This window comes from Triticum urartu, chromosome 6A, assembly GCF_056163025.1.
Source record: "Triticum urartu cultivar PI428250 chromosome 6A, HENAU_Tu73, whole genome shotgun sequence".
Classification (NCBI taxonomy): Eukaryota; Viridiplantae; Streptophyta; class Magnoliopsida; order Poales; family Poaceae; genus Triticum; species Triticum urartu.
The window spans coordinates 567,770,372-567,794,829 of NC_141878.1; the positions used below are offsets into that span (position 1 = coordinate 567,770,372).

The 24,458-nt window shown below is 50.6% G+C and overlaps 1 pseudogene; it reads right to left on the bottom strand.

The window, feature by feature from the left end:
- Positions 1–16,771: 16,771 nt before the first annotated feature.
- LOC147966400 (uncharacterized) lies at positions 16,772–20,180 on the bottom strand (annotated as a pseudogene).
- Positions 20,181–24,458: the final 4,278 nt, after the last annotated feature.

The following is a 24,458-nucleotide window of genomic DNA, read 5'->3' on the forward strand; positions in this document are numbered from 1 at the left end:
ACTTTAGTCAATAGGTGCACAATACCATGGTTTTAGCTTAACAGAGTTTTTTGGAGTATTCAGAATAGAGAGCAGCGTGTTTGACTATAGTACAGAATGTTGTAACATTTGTTGGCTAGCCGTTAGGCAGTCGCATCTACCTAGCCGTTGTGGTAGCAATGCAAACAAGCGCAGCTGGCCGGTTGTGTACTGTTTCCTGTTGCATGTTGCGGTATTAGAATCTATGGATTGATTAGACTAATAATGACTATCGGCAGTGACGGTGGCGGAGTAAATAGCACATGACCTCCGAGCAATCTGATGAAAATCAAATGAAACAATTACCACCTAGTAAAATGTGATGAAAACAGCCTCTGAATCATTATATAGACAACAATCATTGTAGACATGGGTGCCTATTGCCTGCATAATTGCAGACAAGATTCTGAGCCTAGCTATCTCGTATGCATAAGGGAACAGCCAAGACGGGACTCCTTTCTTTCGCTTGCTCTCTTTAAAAAAAGAGGTTTGGTGTTCTTTTTTTTATACAGAGAAATTACTGCAGTTTTTGTAAATACTAATGAATAAACTCTAAAATGCTAATTTCAATCAAGTATATGTAAGGTGTGACCTTATAGAAGAAGTATAGGAAGAATCAGGAACAACCACATCTATCTGAAGGGTCCCCAAAATTCTAATCTAAACAAATAACAGAGGACAACTATCAAACACTTGGTGTGCACTATCAAATTCACTCAAGAGAAGAGTAATTAGAAGGCTTAGAAGGGCCAGATCTCAAGCAAAAAGGGGGGAGGAGGCAAAATCTTCAAATCTTACTAGTATTTACCTACTGTTTCTACGAAATCGGGGGTGGGGATAGATATGCTTTCCGTCCCAGATGCTGAACAAGACACGCCTCCTTTGCCCTCAACCTTCAATCATGGAATGGGGGTGGAGCTATGAGGTTCATGAGGGAGGGCACGCCATGATCGATCTGCTCAAGAGAGGGATCCTTCGTACAAGACGAGGAAGGGATCTGAGTAGATAAGGGGGGAGGGGCGGGAGGTTTCCTATTTTCATGGCACAGTTAACTCCGAGACCTGATGTTAGTCTCCGTCATTAATTAGTATGACAGGTGGGGCCATGGTAATCAAGCGCGCGAGCTTAATTTCTTCTGACTAGAATTAGTCACTATTGGCGGGAGACAGGGGAGGGAAAGGAAAAATCGGTGTGAAACCAAAAGAGAAAATGAGGGAGTAAAAATTTGAAGAGAAATAAATTATATTATTTGTTATTATCATCTGGCCCTTGACACGCACTTGTACATATATTTGTCATATAAATTCCAGCGTCGCGCGCAGGGCCGCGTTGGTCGAGGATGCCGTCCCGTTCCGCCTATGTCGGGGGACTGATCCACGAACACCTATGGGACCGGCGGGCCGAGTCCCTTTCGGTTCGGCGGGGGCGGAGGTCGTGCAAAGAGCGGATCGAGGCAAAACACACGAGCAGTTTACCCAGGTTCGGGCCGCACGGATGCGTAAAACCCTACTCCTGCTTTGTGGTTTGTATTGATTTCTTGCTCGGGAGCGCGGAGTGCTACAGTACACACCAGCAGCTAACGAGACCGAGCGTGAGTGTTTTTCGAACTAGCTCGCCCCCTGTACGTTGTGCATGGGCCTCCTTTTATATGCTCAAGGGGTCACCGTCAGGTGGCAATGGAGACAAAGGGTAAAAATGGAAAGGTGCTGCGGTAGGTACAGCTACCTGCTACAGTGTATCATACCTAACCCTGACGACAGGGGACAAGGGCATCAAATGCCCGTCTGTGTCGCCTAAACAGTGCAGAAGGGACCGTCAGGGACGCCATCGCTCGCCACGATGGCAAACTTGTCAGCGCCGCTTGCCACCGCGCACCGCTGGCTGCACAGCCTCCCGCCACGCACGCCTGGAAGGGTCCCAGAGCGACACGTTGGTGGATGTGCTGGAGCGCGGGCACAGAGTGATGGCTCGCCGCGGCAAGTGCCTTGCCGCGGTCGTTGTCTTGTCGCGTCCGGGAGCTTGTCGCTCACCGGGCTTTGCCGGGACACGTGGCACGCCGCGGCAAATTCCCTGAGATGCCTTGGGTGGCCTTCCCGGCAAGCTCCTCTTGCCGGGGTCTTGTCTCCTTGAGCGCCTTGCCTTGGTCGGCCTTCCCGGCAAGCTCCTCTTGCCGGGGTTTTGTGGCGCCTTGGTTTGGATACTTTGTTCTTGAATGGCTCCAAAGGAACCTCGGAGGACCTTGGCGGTCACCCGGCAAGCCTTGCCGCGGGATGCTGCGACTGCCCGTGCACAAGTTCGGGATACTAGGGTACCCCTACTCTAGTACACCGACAGGAGCCCCTGGCCTGGGCCATACACGGTGCCGAGCGCTGTTGGGCCAGGCCCAAAACAGGGCACGGGCACGCGCGGCCTAGGTTACGCCGTATCTCTCTTCGTATCCACCGCGCCCTCCCCGAACGGCACGCGTCGAATGCGGCGTCGTGGGAGAGATCGTGGGTGGTTTCTTTATTCGGAAATGCGGAACGTCCGCCCCCTCCCTCTTTATAAGCTGGGGAAACAGGGGCAGTTCGCCCATTCACCCGTTGCTGCTTCCAATCTCAGAAATCTCCGCCGCTCCCTCGTCTTCCCAAAGCCGAAAGAGAGCAGCGCTCCGCCCCCCATCGCCACCAGCACCACCAACGCCGTCGACCTCCTCCACCACCTCCGCCATGGCTCCAAACGCCGACAAGGGGAAGGTCGTGAAGTCGACCGAGGCGCAGCGGCTTGCGGCGCTGCAGAAGGAGCGAGCAGTCTTCCCCCCAAGCTTGCCGCGAGGGAGTTGAGGGAGAACTACTACCTCTTCTGGTCGACGGAGACACGAGCGCATCCGCGCACGAAGGTACTCCCTGCCGCCGCTTGGAAGAAGGCTCCAAACGGATACCCCTTCTTCGCTCTGTTCTTCTACTGTGGGCTCTGCCCGCCTTTCTCTGAATTCTTCTGCGACATCATGAATACCTACGGATTCCACCTCCTTGACTTCACCCCCAATGCCGTTCTGACCATGGAAGTTTTCGCACATCTCTACGAAAACTTTGTCGGAGTCCATCCCAACGTAGCCCTCTTTCGCCACTTCTTCATACCCCGAGTAGAGAGAGGAGAGCCTTTATCCGGCGGAATCGCCTGGATCTCGAGGGCCGGCAAGAAGGAAACTTATCTGGAGGGAGAATTCTGCGGCAAGTGGGAGGAGTGGAGAGCAGACTGGTGCTGGATTGACGAGGAGAACCCGCAGCCATTCACCACCTGGCGCCAAACCCCAGTAGCATGCGGCAGCGATTGGAGTGACGTGGCCCTGGAAGACGACAGGCTGAAGATTGCTGTCACCCGGATCCTACGCCTCAGGCTTGCCGGGCTCACTGTAGGCGCTGTTGGCGCAAACTTTCTTCGCCGCCGCATCGCCCCCCTGCAAGAACGGGGGAGACCCACTTGGGAGTTCAAGAATGCGGCGGATATCATGAGGCTGCGGCCGGGCCTCAACTTCAACTTCACTGTTCTGGAGCTCAACACGATGCTCCAGGAGCTCTTCAAGTATGACCCCCAACATCCCGAAGTTTTCAGGTTGCCGGGGGGCGTCGTTCCGCTGTGCAACAATTCCTCGCTCGACCGCATCCGTGCAATGATGCCGGAGTGCGACTCGCATGGAATTGTGCCAACTTGGCAGGAGCCTACAGACGACGTCGTGCAGCAGTTCTTCGATGACTTGGTAGAAGTGCCGATCCGCTCCGACGAGAAGGATAGCCTCACCCGCGACACCACGGATGCGGAGATGGCACTCATCGCCACTAGGCTGGAAGAGGCGGCAGCAGCCGCAGCCGCGGGCGAATTTGGGTTCACCGTGGAGGAGGCAGATGCAGCAGAGGCGGCAAGCCGTGCCGAGCGAAGGGAGCCCGCCAGCGAGAAAGAACTTGTCGGACATGGCGTCGGGTCGAGCGAGCCCGCCAAGGATACGAGCGGCTCGCTGGAGATCAACTCGTCTTCCACCTCATCTTCAGGCAGCTCGCCGCAAGCAGAGCCTCCATCTCCGCCAAGAAGGCGTCTCCGCAAGGCCGGTGACATAGCGGAGCGGCAGGCGGGTCAACAGTCGCCGCGCCGCGTGACACGCTCCACCGCGGCAAACACCGTTGCTGCAGGAGCACCTCATGCTGCAACGGCAACTAGAGCGGGGTCTAGCTAGACCACCGCTTCTGCTCCTACCACTTCTCACACTGCGACGGCAACCGGAGCGGGGTCGTCTCAGACCGCCGCCACTGCTCCCGCCAAGCGGCCAAGGGAAGCTACTCCTCCGCCTCCTCGCGCCGGACGTGAGCCATACTTCGACTTCTCCGCGTTCAGCTCCGATGAGGAAGAAGAAGAAGAGTAAGATTCCCTTGTTGTACTTGTAGTTCTTCAATCCTTGCTGTTTGTCTTGTATCTCATTTGCTTTCCTCTGAACTTGTTCCTCTTTAGGACTCTGGCCCAGAGAGCAGCAAAGAGGGACAAGGTCCCGGTGATTGTCATCAAGGACGAACCTACTGCGACACCAGGAGGTGCGCCCGAGACAACCTTGCTGGACCCTTTCTCCAGAGCAGCCCCCAGCGTAAGTATATGGTTTGCTTTCCGCTTGTGAGGTGCGCATGGATACTCTGTCTTTGCTGATATTTGATTGCTGATTTGTGTAGGAGCAGAGCAGCCCCACCAGGAGCCAAGGGAGAGTCCCCCGACAAGGGAGAATTCTCCGGCAAGGGAGGGCTTCCCGGCAAGGGACAGCACCAGCGGCCCCCCGACGGCGGAGACCACGACTACAGAACCCGGTACAGGTAATCCTTTCGCTACAAGATTTCCCTTGGGTTCTTCTTCTTTTGATCATCTTTTTGTTGGATTTTTGCTTGACTCTTCTCCCCTTTCCGGCTGTCAGACCCATCTGCTACGGAGCCGATGGAGACCGAGGTTGCCGCCGAAGAAGCAGCCGGTGCTGGCGATCCCGCCGGCGCAGAGGCCGCCAAGGCTGCTGCCACAGCAACTAGCGAGGGGTCTGGCGATCGCACTGACGGCCCTGAGGCCGCAGGAGCGCCAGGCGCTACACCGACCGCCGACCCGTCCGCCGCTGGCGCAGCACCAGGCTCCGAAGAGCCTCAGCCAAGCGTCTATTTGAAGGCCGGCGAAGGCGTCTTCATCAACCTCCCCTGGGCGTCAAGCTCCAGGGCGCCGGTCGAGGGGGAGATCTTCGGCAGGGAGGTGATCGCCTCCGCGGGGCTGACGCTGGTTGACGCGCCGAGCAGCAGCAGCAACGAGCCTGAGGAGGAGCGGCTGCTGCGGAAGTTGTTGTCGCTCTACCGCGCGCGGCAAGCCAAGCTGGACTCTCGCGAAGCGCTTGTCGCGAAGGCGGGAGCAGACATCGAGAAGCGTGCGGAGGAGCTCCGGGGTCTCCATCAGGAAGCTCTCCGGTCCCTGGCGGAGGAGCGGGAGCAGCTCGCCGAAGTGCAAAAGGCCTTCCTCCTCGAGAAGGCTAAAGTCGAAGAGCAACAGCGACTTGCCGCTGTGAAGCTATCCGCGGAGGAGGGCGAGTTGGCGCAGCGGAAGGTCAATCTTGATGTCCACGAGGAGGAACTTGCAGCGCGCGAGGAAAGACTTGGCGGAGCCCTCAAGCAAGCAGAGGACGCTGCCGCCGCCGAGGCCGCCACGAAGGAGCTGGAGACGAAGGTGGCGCAGCTGGAAGCCGATCTTGCCGAGAAGGGCAAAGAGCTCAGCGCCGCCAGGGACTCCAACGCGGATCTTGAGTTGAAGCTGACCACTTTGACCAAGACGCTGGACGGCGCCAAGAAGCAGGAGGCGGCCTTGAAAGAAGAGATCAAGGCCGACAAGGCGCTGCTGGAGAGTGTTGCCGCCACCCAAAATGCTTTCAGGAAAAATGTGGAGCACTGGACGGAGAGTCTTGTGAGCGCTGCCGCAGATATTGAGAGGGAGTTGGCGCAGCTGGGGATGGGGGATCTCGGGTATCCCTCCGACGAGAACCTCCAACCTAGCGCCAAGCTCGTCTTGTTCTTCAAAGGCGTGGCGACGGCCCTCCAGCGACTCTGGGAGAGGATCCCAAAGCAGCTGGCCGACGAGTCGCGCAAAATCTGCGCGGGAGCTCTTCAGAAAGTGTTGGTGAAGGTGGCCTTCCGCAATCCGGGCCTCAACCTCACCAGCGTCCTCAGGACCCTGCCGCCGGATGCTGATCTGGAGGCGCTCAAGGCCCTTGTCGCACCCATTGTGGACAAGGTGAGCGGGATCAAGAGGATCGAAGGCGACCGCGTAGACTAGGCCGCCTGTTTCTTCTTTCCTTGTCGCTGTTCGCCATGTTATGAAAACAATCTGTTAGAGACGCGACAAGCTATCTTTGTAATATAACTCTATTCTGGTTACTAATTGCAATGTTATTCCCTTTACTTGATTCCTCCCTTTGTATGTTTTTGCCCTACGCTTTTAGGGAACTTGCCGGTGCAGGCACCTGAGCCGCGAGCGCTGAGTGCGGGACGTCAGCAACCTGTTGGCGGTGCCGCTACCGACAAGAAACCTTGTCGCAACTAGTTGCAGCTCACTTAAGTTGTTGAGCGGACTCGAAACAAAGTAAGGGCCCAACTAGCTACGAGTTGGTTCCTCCGCGCACAGGTTTTCCATACAAAGTGCGGTCGTTCAAGGGAGATAACTTAAAATTTAAAAAATCTGATTGCTCAAACTTTGGCAACTTAGCTTTTCTGTTGTTTGCTTCCCGGCAAGGCGAAACTTTCTTGAACGACGCCTAGTCCATACCATTATCTTCTCCTTTCTCCCCGGCAAACTTGTGGGCGAGGGAACCTTCCTTTCCTTGAGAAAAAAGAAAGAAGAGAAAATAAAGATACGGAGCCTTACGGCTCGTTATTGCTTACCGTGGAGTAGGTGCTGCACAAAGTGTCAGATCATATATGCCAAAAAATAGAAAGCATGAAATTGACAAAATGTGCGGAGCACATGAGCTTTACTTATGCACGGGGTCTGCGCCCGGCTTTGTACAAAGGATTATATGCAACAGCGGCAAGACTTGTACAAAAGGTAGTTGCCGGAACAGGTTCTGGCAACCGCGCCTTACGGGTAAAACTTACGAAGATGCTCAATGTTCCAGGAGTTGCTCACCGGAATGGCATCTTCGGTCTCAAGGCGGACAGCGCCAAGCCTAGTGACTTGTTTCACCCGGTAAGGGCCTTCCCACTTCGGCGTCAACTTGTTGGAATTCTTGGCGGACTGAACACGCCGAAGAACAAGGTCGCCTTCCTCGAGACTTCTGGCGTTAACTTTGCGGCTATGGTAGCGGCGCAAAGCTTGCTGGTAGCGAGCAGCTCGCACAGCAGCCTGAAGACGGTCTTCCTCAAGGAGCAGCGCGTCATGTTGTCGCAGCTGCTCTTGCTCGAGCTCATCATAAGCGAGCACTCGAGGTGACCCGTATACGAGTTCCGTGGGGAGAACTGCCTCTGCTCCATAGACTAGAGCGAAGGGTGTCTGGCCAGTGGCTCGATTTGGCGTCGTCCTGATCGACCAAAGAACCACCGGCAGCTCCTCGATCCAGTTTTTTCCGCACTTGTGCAGCTTGTCGTAAGTCCTGGTCTTGAGGCCACGCAGCACTTCAGCATTTGCCCTCTCCGCTTGACCGTTGCTTCTCGGGTGAGCAACAGAAGCGAAGCAGACCTTGGCGCCAAGATCTTGGACGTACTGCATGAAGGCGCGGCTCATGAATTGTGTACCGTTGTCGGTGATTATCCTGTTAGGGATCCCGAAGCGGCAAACAATCGACCTGAAGAACTTGACTGCTGACTGTGCTGTCACCTTCCTCACAGGTTCCACTTCCGGCCACTTTGTGAACTTGTCGATTGCAACGTACAAGTACTCAAAGCCCCCGACTGCTCGGGGAAAGGGGCCGAGGATGTCGAGCCCCCAGACCGAAAATGGCCAGGATAAAGGGATCGTCTGGAGAGCTTGAGCTAGTTGGTGTATCTGCTTGGAATGGAACTGGCACGCTTCACACTTGGTTACTTGTGCAGTTGCATCCTGGAGGGCTGTCGGCCAAATGAAACCTTGCCGGAATGCTTTGCCGACAAGTGCTCTTGCGCCAATGTGGTGACCACATATGCCTCCTTGTATCTCTGCCAACAGCTTTTGTCCGTCTTCCCGGTGAATACACTTCAATTTCACACCGTTCAGTCTTCTTCTGTACAGTGTCTTGTCGACAAACTGGTACATACTTGACTGCCGGGCTACTCTTTCCGCTTCTTCTTGCTCTTCGGGAAGTTCTCCTGTCTGAAGGAAACGGACAATCTGTTGTGCCCATACTGGAGCTTGTGGCTCGACAACAAGGACTAAAGGCAAATCTGCTGCTGCGGGAACATCCGCTTCTACGGCGAGAATCTGCAGCTCTGCCGGAGCTTGACGTTCCCCGGCAAGCTTGCCGGAGCAAAACTTGCCGGGAGCTTCTGCTTCAACGGAACAAACCCTAGGGCTTGCCGGAGCATATTACTCCTCAGCGCTTTTGGCGTTGATCTTGGGGACCTTCTTGGCGGCGACTTCGGGAAGCACTGCCGGAAAATAGTCACCAGAAATCAACTTCCTCTTCTTGCCCTGTCCAGTTGATGGCGTTACAGACGGTTGAGTCAGCTTGAGCACAAAGATCCCTGGTTCCACAGGTAACTTAAGTGCGGCGCACTTTGACAGGCCATCGGCAATGGCGTTCTGAGCTCTTGGAACATGTTCCATCTGTAGGCCGTCAAAGTGCTCTTCTAGCTTTCTCACTTCGTTGACGTAAGCTTCCATCAACGGGCTCTGGTAACTCTTGTTCACTTGGCGGACGACAAGCTGCGAGTCACCCCTGACAATGAGCTTCTTGATCCCAAGGTCTGCCGCGATCCTGAGACCGGCAAGCAAGCCTTCATACTCTGCAGTATTGTTTGTTGCTTGCTCCTTGGGAAAGTGCATCTGGACTATGTACTGGAGGTGCTCTCTGGTGGGTGCGACAAGCAGCACGCCAGCGCCGGCGCCTTGTAGCGAAAAGGCACCATCAAAGTACATCAGCCACTCTTTGCTTGCTTCCTCGACGGGGATGCTCGTTTCTGGAATTTCTTCATCTGGTGTTGGCGTCCATTCTGCTATGAATTCTGCCAATGCTCTGCTCTGGATAGTTGAAGTGCTCTCAAACTTGAGGCTAAAGCTTGACAGTTCCAGTGCCCACTCAACAATCCTGCCTGTCGCTTCTGGATTCTGTAGTATCCTCTTCAGCGGAAAGCGAGTGACAACTGTGATTTCATGTGCTTGGAAGTAATGGCGCAGCTTTCTCGAGGCCATGAGGAGGCCGAAAAGCAATTTCTGCACGCCAGAGTACCTTGACCTAGCCCCCTGCAGAAGGGAACTGACAAAGTAAACTGGGCGCTGCACCATTTTCTTCTGTATCTCCTCGCGCATCTGCGCAGATCCATCTTTGTCGGGACCAGAGCTTGCCGGGGAAGCCCCCTGCTTGTCGCTGGATGCGCCTGCTGTGGTTGCTGGCTCGTCATCTGCCTCCCTCTCTGCTACTAACGCAGCACTAACCACTTGATTGGTTGCCGCTATATACAGCAGCAACTTCTCTTGTGGCTTAGGTGCGACAAGTATTGGAGGGGAGGACAGGTATCTCTTCAAGTCATGCAGTGCAGCCTCCGCTTCCGGAGTCCATTTCACTGGACCTGCCTTTTTCAATAATTTGAAAAACGGCAGGGCGCGCTCAGCAGACCTAGAGATAAACCTGCTGAGGGCAGCCACGCAACCGGCAAGTCTTTGTACATCCTTGACGCGCTTTGGTGCTTCAATCTGCTCAATGGCCTTGATATTGTCGGGATTGGCTTCGATTCCCTGCTGAGACACGAAGAACCTGAGAAGCTTGCCGGAGGGGACTCCAAACACACACTTCTCGGGGTTGAGCTTGAGGCTGATCTTGCGCAGATTTGCAAAGGTCTCGTCTAAATCTTGGATCAGAGTTGCCTTGTCCTTGCTCTTGACCACTATATCATCCATGTAGGCTTCCACATTCCTGTGTATTTGTGGCTTAAGAGCGACATGGACTACTCTTGCAAATGTTGAGCCAGCATTTTTTAATTCGAAAGGCATCCGTATGAAACAGTACGTGCCACATGGAGTAATGAATGCCGTCTTCTCCTCATCCTCTTCTGCCATGAAGATCTGATGGTATCCTGAGTATGCATCAAGAAATGAAAGCAAATCACATCCGGCCGTGGAGTCAACAATCTGGTCAATGCGCGGCAAGGGAAATGGGTCTTTGGGACAAGCTTTGTTAACATCAGTAAAATCGATACAAAGTCTCCATTTCCCGTTCGCCTTGCGCACGACTACAGGATTGGCCAACCACGTAGGATGGAGCACTCCTCTGACAAGGCCTGCTGCTTCCAATTTCTTGATCTCTTTTGCAATGAACTCTTGGCGCTCCACTGCTTGCTTTCCGACCTTCTGCTTGACGGGCCGCGCATGAGGACAAACGACAAGGTGGTGCTCAATTACTCTCCTGGGAACACCGGGGATGTCAGACGGTTGCCACGCAAACACGTCGACATTCGCCCGCAGGAAAGCAATGAGCGCGCTTTCCTATTTAGGGTCGAGAGTGGCACTGATGGTGAAGGTACCACCAGTGCCGTCCTCCTTGGCGGGCACCTTCTTCGTCTCTGGCGGAGCTGCCATTGTCTTCTTACACTTGCCGGTGGAGCTCGATGGTGCGTCCTCGACGGCAGCGCAGCACTCCGAAGAGGTGCGCTTGCCGGAGTGGGCATCAGAACTCTTGCCGGACTTGGTCTTCTTCTTCCCCCCGGGAGTTTCAGCGGCAAGTGACTTGCGGTCTGCTGCAGCTGCCGCTTCCCGGTAGATCTTGTCGGTGCAGATAAGAGCATCCTTCTTGTCGCCAGGGACAGAGATGACGCTTATCGGGCCTGGCATTTTTAGCATGTTGTATGCGTAGTGAGAGGCTGCCATGAAGTTGGCGAGTGCTGGACGGCCAAGTATCCCATTATAAGGTAATGGAATATCGGCAACGTCAAAAGTGACCCTCTCAGTCCTGAAGTTCAGCTCGCTGCCAAATGTTACTGGCAACGTGACCTTCCCCTTTGGCTTGCTTCTTCCCGGGTTGATTCCTTGGAATGTGCCGGTCTCTTCAAGCTCGCTGTCAGGGATCTGGAGTTTCTGGAGTACAGCGGAGGAGATCAGGTTCAAGCCGGCCCCGCCGTCAACTAACATCTTAGTGACCTTGAGGTTGCGGATAGTTGGTGAAACCAACATCGGCAAGCACCCGACCGCAGTTGTGCGGTCAGGGTGGTCCTCAATATCAAAGATGATAGGCGTGCTGGACCATTTCAGAAGCTTGCGTGACTCGACAGGTGGTTCTGCCGCATTGACTTCCCGCACCCACTGCTTGAGTTGGCGGTGCGAAGTATGCAGAGAAGCACTGCCGTCAACACACAAGACCTCTGTGGCTTTCTGGAACTCCTGCTCACTGGTCTCAACATCATCCATGTCTTCGTCGTCGTCATCATCTTCATCCTTGTCGCGGCCGCGGGGAGGTCTGTCTCCTTGCCGCTGCTTGGCCTTGCCGCGGCGTCCTCCCCGGCCGGCGCGCTTCTTGCCGGATTCTCCAGCGCCTCCTTGGGCCCTCTCCTTGTCTCGTCGCTCGTACTCAGCCTTTTGTTGCTGGACAAGCTGCTCGACCTTCTTGCAGCTCTGGAGGTCATGGCCCTTGGTGCGGTGAATCTTGCAGTACTGCTTGTCGGTGCCGTCCTGCTTGTCGCCGACCGCCACAGCCTGGCAGTTGGTGCATGCGGCAATCTCCTTGCCGGAGCTACCAACTTTGGCTTTCTTGGCGCCACCTTCATTGCCGGACTACTCAACGACTAGCACATCTTTGCCTTTCTTCTTCCTGTTCCGCCGCCGGTTTTTCTTTGCCGGGGCAGCATCCTCGCTGTCAGACCCTCCTGCTCCTGCATTCTCTCCGGGGAGTTTCCTCCCTTCCTCAGCACGTGCACACTTGTCGGCCAGGGCATACAGCTCACTGACGTCTGTGATCTTGCACATCGCCATCTCCTCCCGCATCCTGCGGTTACGCACGTTCTGATGGAACGCGCTGATGACCGCGGCAGGGTGGACATCTGGGATGTTGTGCTGTACACGGCTGAATCTCTGAATGTACTTGCGCAGGGGCTCTCCTTCCTTCTGGGCGAGCAGATGAAGGTCACTCTCTTGGCCATGAGGTTTGGGGCCGCCTGTAAAGGCGCCGACAAACTGATGGCATAGGTCTGCCCAGGAGGATATGGAGTTGTCCGGCAAGTGCATGAGCCAGGACCTGACGTTGGGCTTGAGCACCAGCGGGAAGTAGTTGGCAAGGATCTTGTCGTCCCGCCCCCCGGCAGCCTGCACCGCGATGGTGTAGATGCTGAGGAACTCCGACGGATGCGACTTGCCGTCGTACTTCTCCGGTACGTGTGGCTTGAAATTCTTCATGCTGGGCCACTGGACTTGCCGCAGCTCACTAGTAAACGCAGGGCAACCTACCGCGTACGGCAAGTCGCCTGGTTCCCCTGGCTCATGCATGTCGACAGAGGGCCCAGCGCGCTGGTCTGATTGACGTCGCGCTTCCCTTCGGCGCTCGATGCGAGTACGAGCGTCTTCTTGCTGTCGTTCGTGAAGAACTTGGCGCTGATCGCGACGAGCTCGTGGTTCTGATGACGCGGTGGAGTCGCTGTCGAGGTGGATCCGGCGAGTCGGCGATCTTGGCCTTCGGGGCGGAGAGTGCACGGTGGTTGCACCCCCACCGATCTTGTCGCCACCGGCTCGTGCCTGGCTGACTTGCCGCGGCTGCGACGTGCTCGGCTGCCGTTGAGCGTCGCCGTTGGCGAAGCTGATGAGATTCTGAATGGTGGCCCTCCAGTCGTCGATCTTGTCTGCCGTTGGAGGGTAGTCCAGGAGCAGTTGAGCTCGCGCCAAAGATTCTGCTGCAGTGGCGGGTGGTGGTGGCGAACGGTGCGAGGAGCGGGATATGCTTGGACTTCTAACTATGTTAGAAGGAGCAGTATCCCGTCCAGGCGACCGTGCCTCGCTCGTGCTAGCATGTTGGCGTGCATGCTGGTCTTGAGCACTCCGAGATCCACCAGCTCGATCTTGGTCCAGCAAACGCATGGTACCGTGAGCACCATGACGCTGCCGGTCCCGCGCCTCCTGAGATGGGCGCGGTGCATGTACGGACGCCGAGGTCTTGGAGTGCGCCCGGTCGTTGTGGGAGCCGGCTACGCCATCGATGGGCAGCGCAGCCTTGTCCTTGGACCTGGCAGCACCGCGAGCTCCCTCGTCGACGCCCGTTCTTCCGCCGGCGTCCGCCCCATCAGCCGTTTGCTCCGGTGGTAGCGGGGCGGACGGAGCAGCCGCCTCCGAAGCCTTCTTCTTCGGCGGCATGTCGATGAAGATGAAGAAGATCTAGCTCGTGTGAACGCCGGATCTGGTTCACACACCCTCGACAACCCCTACCTGGCGCGCCAAAGATGTCGGGGGACTGATCCACGAACACCTATGGGACCGGCGGGCCGAGTCCCTTTCGGTTCGGCGGGGGCGGAGGTCGTGCAAAGAGCGGATCGAGGCGAAACACACGAGCAGTTTACCCAGGTTCGGGCCGCACGGATGCGTAAAACCCTACTCCTGCTTTGTGGTTTGTATTGATTTCTTGCTCGGGAGCGCGGAGTGCTACAGTACACACCAGCAGCTAACGAGACCGAGCGTGAGTGTTTTTCGAACTAGCTCGCCCCCTCTACGTTGTGCACGGGCCTCCTTTTATATGCTCAAGGGGTCACCGACAGGTGGCAACGGAGACAAAGGGTAAAAATGGAAAGGTGCTGCGGTAGGTACAGCTACCTGCTACAGTGTATCATACCTAACCCTGACGGCAGGGGACAAGGGCATTAAATGCCCGTCTGTGTCACCTAAACAGTGCAGAAGGGACCGTCAGGGACGCCACCGCTCGCCACGATGGCAAACTTGTCAGCGCCGCTTGCCACCGTGCACCGCTGGCTGCACAGCCTCCTGCCACGCACGCCTGGAAGGGTCCCAGAGCAACACGTTGGTGGATGTGCTGGAGCGCGGGCACAGAGTGATGGCTCGCTGCGGCAAGTGCCTTGCCGCGGTCGTTGTCTTGTCGCGTCCGGGAGCTTGTCGCTCACCGGGCTTTGCCGGGACGCATGGCGCGCCGTGGCAAATTCCCTGAGATGCCTTGGGTGGCCTTCCCGGCAAGCTCCTCTTGCCGGGGTCTTGTGGCGCCTTGGTTTGGATACTTTGTTCTTGAATGGCTCCAAAGAAACCTCGGAGGACCTTGGCGGTCACCCGGCAAGCCTTGCTGCAGGATGCTGTGACTGCCCGTGCACAAGTTCGGGATACTAGGGTACCCCTACTCTAGTACACCGACAGCCTACCCTCCCCTTGAGGCGGCACTGGCGCCACTCAGACATCTCCGCGGTGGTGTTGGACAAGTAGATGGCAGGCCTCCGCCAACACGGCTGTTGCAAGGACCCAGTCCGGCGGGATGTCCGACATCGCGAACACGGTGCGGTGGTACGTGTTGCACCCCTCCACTCACTCCGCCGCCGCCGACATCGCGAACACGGTGCGGTGGTACGCGTTGCACTGCTCCGCTCACTCGGTCGCACTACAGTGACGTTGTCCCGCCGCCGCGTCCCAGGTAATGCACATGGCATCTGCATGCGTTATCAAGCGCCAGTTAGGGCTTCTGCTACATGGCGATCCGGACAACGACATGGCGGTGATGGCAGCGGGGAGTCAATGAGGGCAGCGCCACACGGCAATCATGGAGTCCATATGGACCATCCACAGCTTACCAATCGGCTCCGACATGGCCTTGAGGATGTGTTCCTACTTGCCCTCTTCTAGGAGTCCATAGGTTAACAACCACACCTGCTCAAGAGGAGGCGCCGGGTCCGGCTTCACCACAGCCTTCTGAATAGAGATCGTGAACTTGTCGATAGGACACTTGACGCTATCTCAGGTGCAAACGTTGAGCATCTCCGCCTAGGGGAAGGGCACCGAGAAGACCATCGGTGCCGTCTCAGTGACCTCCCACGAGAAGACGTTGTCTTTGTAATCGCCAATGTGTGCTGACAGCTCGGCCTTGATGACCTCGGCAGTCAAGGCCAAGCGAGACCAAACGGGCCGATCTTCTAGGGTCGCATCCACGTAGTAGAAAGAACGCTCCATCAGGCACCCCGTACCCCAAGTAGGCAAGGGTGGAGAGGCACCAAGGGGGCGATACACTCCGACCGGAAGTGCCCGGCGCATCCGCAGTTGATGCACATCGTCTCCTCGCAGGTGCGGGGGCAGACGAGCATCCCGCTAGGGACACATGGGCGGGTGGTGGCCAATAGGGAATCGGCTCATCCACTAGGGACGCATGGGCCGGCCCACCCAGCCAAGCAGCCCCACAGGCGCGGCCCTGTAGGCAGGCGCGGCGGCGGCGGACTCCATCATGACGGCAGGGCCACCAGCGACGGGCGCACGGGCATGGGGAGCGCCTTTGCAGTCGCCGCTCCCGCGTCCGTACGATTTCAAAATCGCCCGTCTGCAAACTCTCATTTTTTTTGCGAAAATATCAGTGAACTCTCATTAATACCATTAATGCATCATATTAAAAAAGTATAAATTTGTTCTTATTTTCGGTCATGCCTCATTATTTGTGACCTCGTAATATTTCCCTGCCGCTAAAAAATACTCCCTCCGTTCCTAAATATAAGTCTTTTTAGACATTTCAAATGAATTACAACATGCAAATGTATGTAGACATATTTTAAAGTATAGATTCACTCATTTTCCTTCGTATGTAGTTGTTGGAATCTCTAGAAAGACATATATTTGGAAACAGAGGGAATATTATGTCTACGACTGAAGTTGGAAACAGAGGGAATATTATGTCTACGACTGAAGTCCAGTACTCTTAATTTTGCTTTTTATTTCAATTTATGTCTGTTTATTTTTTTCTTGGATCGAAGGAAGAAGACACAACAGCGAGGCTGTCTGGTCTTGCGCGTGACACCTATCTATTGATCGAGTTCATGGAAGCAGCCTATTTAACACTTCTATGATGTTTATCACAATATATTTTCTCTGAATCTCGTTACTGTTTCATATTCAGGTGTTAAGGAGAACAATAACAGAAGAAAACTAGATCGAGCAGAGAGTTGCCTCTCTTCCACAAACCATGACACATAAGTAGTTCAGAAACAGCATGATGAACAAGTGTGCCCAACAGAAAACAGTTTAACTGCAGTTCCTGTCTCTGAAGTAAGGGCAGGAATTCCAAGATCCGACCCTTCTGATACATGGAAATATGACAAAAGACCTGTGTCCCCTGGGACCTCGGAACTTATGTGTAACGAGCAAGATCGGTTTTTCCAGGTATCAACTGTTGCAGCCGCAATTCCCTGAACCACCAAACAGAAATTGCCAGACACATCAAAGAAAAAATAGCAATAACACTAATGAGTTTGTCACTTCAACTAGGCTCCACATTTTTAGATAGGTGACTTTTCATGATCCATCGAGCCTGCATTCAGAAGGAATAGAGTGGTAAGCTTCATGTCCAGAATGACATAAGTTGCAGCAATGATACTAAGAATGTAAAGAACAGAATCACATTGGAACCTGACCTTTATTCAGGTACTGTGTCATCACTTGACACTACAGGAGCATCTACAGTTTCTCCCTCTATATCTCTTCTCATCCAATTTTGTTTCTGATGGGCAGTATCAAAAAGCTCAAAGAATTTGCTGACATGATAAGGTTATATTTCCACATCATTCCATTCTTCACCCATATCAAAATTATCTCGAGGCATCATCTTCAAAACAATTGACCATCCTGGATAAAGATGGTCATCCACGTAGAACACTTGGTCAACTTGATTGGCAAATACAAAAGGTTCATCCGCTGCCTTTTCACCAGTGTGTGTTAGACTCGAGAAATTCACAAGTCTACACCCATACTTATCTATTTGCATACCTTTTCCTTCGGTAACATCAACCCATTCACATTTAAATAGCACCACTGAAAATTTTCGGAAATAGTCTAACTCAATTATGTCCACAATCCTTCCAAAGTACATGACATTTCCAAGAATAGGATTTCTATCACGTGCAGAAGAGTAGCTTGATGTTTTTGCTGTCACAATAACTCCACTATTTTGAGTTACTTTGTCATAACGCTTTGGTCTAAATCTGTATCCTTGAATATTGAATGCTCTATGTTTCGTTGCAACCTCAAGTGGACCACGGGCCAACCATCTAATTTCCTCACCGATGCTGTCACTACCTTTCTCCCTCTCCTACTGCATCACCTACAGGAACACAAATAATAGAGTGCATAAGCTACATTCTAATCCTAAATAAATAGAATCATTGTACTTACATGATCCTTGAACCATTGAGGAAATTGTTCATGTTGCATCTTCTCAAAGGTCCTTCGATCTATGCGTTTCTTGCGATTCTTCCTTCTCAAATAAGCTCCATGTTCTCTACAAAATACAAAGACCACTATTTCAGTTCAAAATTTATTAATTAACAAATGAAGAGGTAGTGGCATGACATTTACTCCAAATATGGCTTCACGGCATCACAGTTGAACAACACATATCTGTGGGCTTGTGTTGCCTCCTTATCCGTTAAAGTGTATACCATTGGTCTTCCCAATGGTTTCCCTACTGGAGGAAACAACATAGATTGTTGTGAAAATATTGAAGATTCAGAGTCCTCTAGGTTGTCATCATTCCTTGATGGTTGATTATGCTTGGTGGAGAAACCCTATAGATATCTTGAACAATATGTCATGCACTCATCCGCTAGAAAAGATTCTGCAATTGAACCCTCTGGACGAGCTTTGTTCCGAACAAAGGAATTAGCTCACCAAGATACCTATAGCAGATATATATCCAATAAGTTATAAATGCATATGCAAAAATTAAAGATTGTAATAAGTTTAGGAGAGAAAGATTGTAATAAATTATCAATGTATATGCAATAAATTACCTTTCAATGAAGTACATCCACCGATATGCAACTGGTCCTGCTATTTTACATTCACTCGCTAAATGGACAACTAAGTGCACCATAACAGTGAAAAAACCAGGAGGAAATATCATCTCCATTTTGCAGAGTGTAAGTTTGATTCTTTCTTCCAAACGGTCAAGCTCATCAACATGAAGAACTTTTGTACATATGCCTCGAAAATATGATGATAGTTCAAATAGTATGGCTGTGACATCATCTGGAAGAATACCTCTCGCAGCAATTGGCAGAAATTGATGCAATAGGACATGACAATCATGTGTTTTGAGCCCATGAATTTTTCCTTCAGAAAAGTTCACACATTTCGATATATTTCTACAATATCCATCAGGAACTTTTATACCATAAATAACTTTGCAAAATAATTGCTTTTCTTCCTTAGACATGGTAAAGATAGCTGGTGGCAAGTAATACTTGCCTGAAGGTTTTTTCTGTGGATGGAGCTCCCCTCTAATGTTCATATCTTCAAGATCTTGACGAGCCTGTACATTATCTTTTGACTTCCCATCCAAATTGAGAAGTGTGCCCAAAATATTATCACACACATTCTTCTCTATATGCATCACATCCAGATTATGTCGAAGGAGATTACTGTCCCAATATGGTAATGTGAATAAACTACTTTTTCCTTTGTAAGTTTTTGAGGTACTAAAATCTCCACATGCAGCTATGTCATCTAATACGGAACGGCCATAATAGGTTATAGGCTCTGTTCTATTCTCAGCTGTTCCATCAAAAGCAGAAGCATCATTACGAAATTCATGATCAGCTGGCAGAAATCGCCGGTGACCCATAAAACAAGCTTTCTTGCCATATTTCAAGCGCTTGGTCCATACATTTGCACCGCAAGGTGGACATGCATAATCTCCATGCACCATATATTTAGCAAGCATTCCTAATGCTGGGAAGTCATTTATGGTCCACAAGACAGCCGCTCTGAGTTTAAATGTTCTCTGTTCAGATGCATCATAGGTTGTCATCCCATTCACAAAAAGATCTCTCAAATCTTCTAAAAGAGGCTGCATAAAAACATGAATCTGATCTCCAGGGCTCTTAGGTCCAGGAATAATTAAAGGCAATGATAGATAAGATTTCTTCATGCATAGCCATGGAGGCAGGTTATACATGACTAGCACAACTGGCCAACAACTATATTTATTGCTCAGCATCCCATATGGATTAAATCCATCTGTCGTCATTCCAAACCGAATATTATGACAATCATCTGCAAATCCATGCTTCTCATCAAATTTCTTCCATGCCTCGGAATCTGCTGGATGCCGTATCACTCCATGCTGCTTGGTGCGCCCTTCATCGTGCCATCTAGCTAGAGTTGTTGTTTCTTTGCACATGAATATCCTTTTCAGCCACTCTTTGATTGGAAAGTATCTCAGAACTTTCATTGGCGTAGCTCTCTTTCTTTCCTTTTTAGTTAACTTGGTTTCAGGCATTTTATCTTTCCACCTAGAAGCCTTGCATTTAGAGCAAAAATCATCATTTTCTGTCTCTTTCTAGAACAACTGGCAGTTATTTGGGCACACATGAATTTTTTTGATATCCTAATCCAAACTTCGATATGATCTTCTTGGTGTCGTAAAAATTTTGGGGCAGATCTTTTCCATTTGGAATAGCCATGTGCAGAATATTAAGTAGATCTCCAAATGACTTATCAGACCATTTGTTCATGGATTTTGTATTGAACAGAAGCGCAAGTAAGGAAAGGTGAGACAATTCACATCCTGGCCACAAAGGCTTCTCTGAATCTTGAATTAATTTGTACAATGCTTCTGCTTCTTTAGTCGCTTCATCTGGAAGTGGATTTGAAAAATTTGTACTATCACTCATAGGCACATCACCATCATATATTTTCCTAATTGAATCCATAATCATTTCTTGCATATTAGCATTTCCTTCAGCTTCAGGTTGTGGTTGTTGATCATCATTGTGATCGGATGAAGACTCACCATGAAAAACCCATTTGTCATAGCTCTGAAGCATTCCATACCACATCAAATGGCCACGGACATTGTCCCTTGATAGTACTGGAGTGTGAACACAATCTTCACATGGACATCGGATCGTTGCATCTGCTGGTATATCTTTATATGCAAACTCCAGAAATTCATCTACACCAGCTAAGTATTGTGTACTTTCCCTTGGAAATCTCAATAGTAATTTGGTGGATTCTAAATCCATTGCACACTGCATAAAAATAACAAATATTACTGCAGTTGTAACGCTTACGTAATTGCAAAAGCTTAGCTTGTAAATATCTGATTTGCGATTTAAGTTCCTATCGTTGTACAACATAAATTCAAAATTATATCATTTTTCAACAATATATAAGAAATGTATAGTTGTTTCCAGTTCATAAACTACATGTTATAGGCAAACATGATTGCAAGTTATTTAGGCTACAAAACTAGTGAAATCATCTTAATATATCTTTGGTTCAAAGAAAAGGCAACCATATTGTACACTATTTCCTAACAATGTGAACTTGACATCCAACAACACAGAATGATAGTAAATTTGTGAGCGCATAGTACAGGTACGTAAAATCGGTGAACACATGATACACCACAAGCAACAAATAGTATAACTAGCATTCACCTCTTGTACGAGAGCAGCTAGCAAGTTCAAATAGTCCAATTCAATTGTTGACCAATTGAATTTTCACCATGATACAACACCAGCAGCAGCTGCAAAAGTTCCAGTTAGTCCCAAAGACCATATAGTACAATCTGAATCCTTTTACAGCAGTGTCCAAATAACATCAATGATGCAAGCACATAACAGATATAGTTACAGCAGCAATTCCATCTCGAAAGGCAGCTAACAAACTGACAAGATCATGTAGCCGATGCCTATGTTAGCCAATTCAGAGTAACACTTGTTAATCCATCAGGCATAAGTCACTACTGTCAATGAAATAGCATCATCTAAGGCATTAATTTTCTGACATCAATAAAGCGCGGATAAATCGTGAGCCAATGTCCATTTTTAGTACTAGGCTAACAGACTGCGGTTGGGAGTTGGAACATCTAGGCTTGAAGTTCTGGAGAGAGCAGATCAATATAGGCTAGAAAATCCCTAAAAAAGATAAGAGACTAGAAACAAACAGAGTGGACACGTTCTTTTGTAATCTGTACTCAAAGCGCAACTAGAAAAAAAGGTGCACATTCATCGTTTGTAGTATCTGATTAGGAAACAAACACGAGTTTAGAAGCAGTCAAACCATTGCCTAGCAGACTGCAGTTGTGAACTGGAACAACAAGCTTAAAATGTGGAGAAAAAATATCAACGGAAACTATACACAAACCATATCATTGGCATCTGACTAGACATTTTCCTCAAAAAATCATATGAGTCATTTCTCCAATTGTTCAGAAAATCAATACAACCAAAATCTGAAGTCGACTGTACTTTCGAGAAGACAGTACCCAATTAACGCCAATGGTGTTCTAAAATAACAGATTTAGTTACATAGCTATAGCTATAATTCACTTACGTCAAAGTTGAAGTCCTACAAAGAGCAGAGCAATAGAGATGTTTCTAAAAAAATCTATAATCTAGTCAGAAGTACCCAAATAACATCAGCGAAATACTCAGACGGTAACACATTTAGTCACAATACTACCACTAGTAGTAATCTACACACAAAAAGCAACTACAGAACAAAACAACACAGCCAGGGTAGTCAGGTTAGCTTCAAAAATATTATGGCACTTATTCTGGCAGTCACGGGAGCTGACGGAGTAGTCCAAACAATTATATAACTTATGTTGGTAGTCCCTTCATGGACTTTTGGAATTGGTCTGAACAGCGAGGGTAGTCCAAACAACTGAACATAGCCCAGGTGGTACTATACAGCTCTGAAATTCATCCCCTTCGTCATCTACCAAATCCCCCTACATCCCACGGCCATGTCTCCAGGCGCGCACAAATAAGTTGACTAGATGAGAGGACAAGGGAAGGAGGGAGGGTTACCTCGGTGGTCAGTCTTGCCGTCCTGCACGGCGAGGGAGAAGATGGCCGGCCGGAGGAGCAGCGCACCGACGGCAGGCAGGTCGGAGTGGTGGCCGGAGGAGCAGTGGACGCCAGCAGACGACTTCCAGCCCTCCTAGCGCGGCCTTGCTGCTTCTCCTTTCTGTGATGTCCGCAAAGCCGCCGTTCCCCTGTCCGTCGCCGCCTTCCCGCCGCTCGCCAGTCCGTCGCCGCCTTTTCGCCGCTCCCCTTTCCGTCTGCCTTCAAGCCTAACGAGAGGAGATTGGATGAGTGATTTGTGTCGTAGTCGGAGGGAGAGACCTAGATCGATTCAGATATGAAGGGCAATATCAAATCTGGATCGGAGAATAGAAGAGGAAGATTTGTTTGTTCGCGCGATTTGGTTTGTCTAGGACGGTCAGCACAGATTTTCACGCCACATTATTAACCATGTGTACCGGCGTGTCCTTTTTTTCGCTGAATTAATTTCTATTTTTAATTATGTATATTTGTAGTTTTATAACACATATAATTTGCAACAATAAATGGCAACATATAAGATCTGTTGCATGCAATAGGGTCTCATGAGGTGCAAGTCTACAACGCATATGTTGCATCGTTTATATCCGTATCTATCATGATTTTTGCACCATATAGTTAAAACGTTGTAGAACATGTGTTGCTTTATAGGGGGTATCCTTGTACTCACACATTAAACCGGGACGCCGGCTTAGAGGCAAGATGCTCCAAGATATCCAACAGCGCACGAAATCCACACCGGTTAAACCATTGGCCATAAAGGCCCGGAGTTTAGCGAGTTGAGGGGCATATTTTGCCCTTTCGGCAGAGCTTAAGCGTTGTGGCATCGGATGGGTATTGGAAAGCCGGTGATCACGAAAGCCTGGAAGGGGATTTTCATCTTCACGCGAAGTGTCTCTGCAATAAAACCAAGTTTGGTTCCATTCCTTTGGGTGGCTGTGATGTTTGGCATGAGGAAACTCAACTTCTTTCCGTTTTTGAATTGAGACACCACCAAGTTCAGTGTTCGGGCCATTTGCAAATTCTGTGCGCTGGTTTAAGTGAAAAAAGTCCTGGAACAGTTCTGCAGTTGGTTCTTCCTATAAGTACGCTTCATAGAAGACCTCGAAGTTACATAGGTTGGATACTGAATTGGGCCCAATGTCTTGGGGATGGAGTTGGAAATTGGTAAGCACATCCCGGTAAAACTTTGACCCTGGTGGTTTGAAGCCACGGCTTATGTGGTCAACAAAGACCACCACCTCACCCTGCCTTGGGGTCGGAGGATTTTCTGTTCCTGGAACTCGCCATTTAATTTCAGTTTTCTTAGGCAAGGAGCCGATGCTGACCATCTCATTCAACTGAGTCTCAGTGACCCGGGAACGAGCCCAGTTGCAAGCAGTGAATTGTTTGGCCATTGCGAAACAAACAAGCTGAAAATGAAATGCCGGTTTATAAATCACTCATGATGATATGCAAGATACAATGGAGTAAGAAACGTACTGATATGCGAAATGGCATAAACCGGAGACCAATGCAATAAGGGAGAAAAGTTAATACCAGGACAGAGGTACTCAGACACTGTTAAACCGGAGTATAACTATGAAGGTAAAAGGCTCCTCTGATTTATCAGAGGGCTAATGGTATAGATTGCTTATACAAAGTTAAACCGCCCATGTTGGCGTGAGGAGAAACAGATTTCACAGAGACATATGAAAATTTCGGATCTACGGTAAGACACAAAAGCAAAAATATTTTGACCTAAAAAGGGTAAGACCCGAAACAGTTTATGAAGGACTACATCAGTTCTTTGCGCATAAGGATTTGTGATGGTAACATAAGATTAACCACGGCAAGGGATATGATAAGTACGAAGTGTTCATCTATAGGCCAAGGAAGAACAGCACCAAAAGCTCCGATGAACTTCAAGAACCGTGAAGAGAAGGGAAACCCTAATGGATCTAGGAAAGAAGGGAGGAAGGACTTACTACGGTCGCGGAAGCAGCGGAGGGATGCTGTGGAATTCTAGTGCGAACAGATCGATGCAGCAGCCGACGGTGAAGCAAAGGCGAGGCTTCATGATGACGGCGGCACTCAGGAGCGGAGACGTCGCGAGGAAGAAGAAGGGAGGGAAGGATAGCGGAAAGAAAATAAAGAGGTCCTCTGCCCCTATTTATAAGGCGAAGCGATGAAACGGCAAGTGCGGGAATCGAGGAGCCCAAAAATGGATAAGTTAATAAAGGTGTCGCCTCGGTGACTGAATACACATTA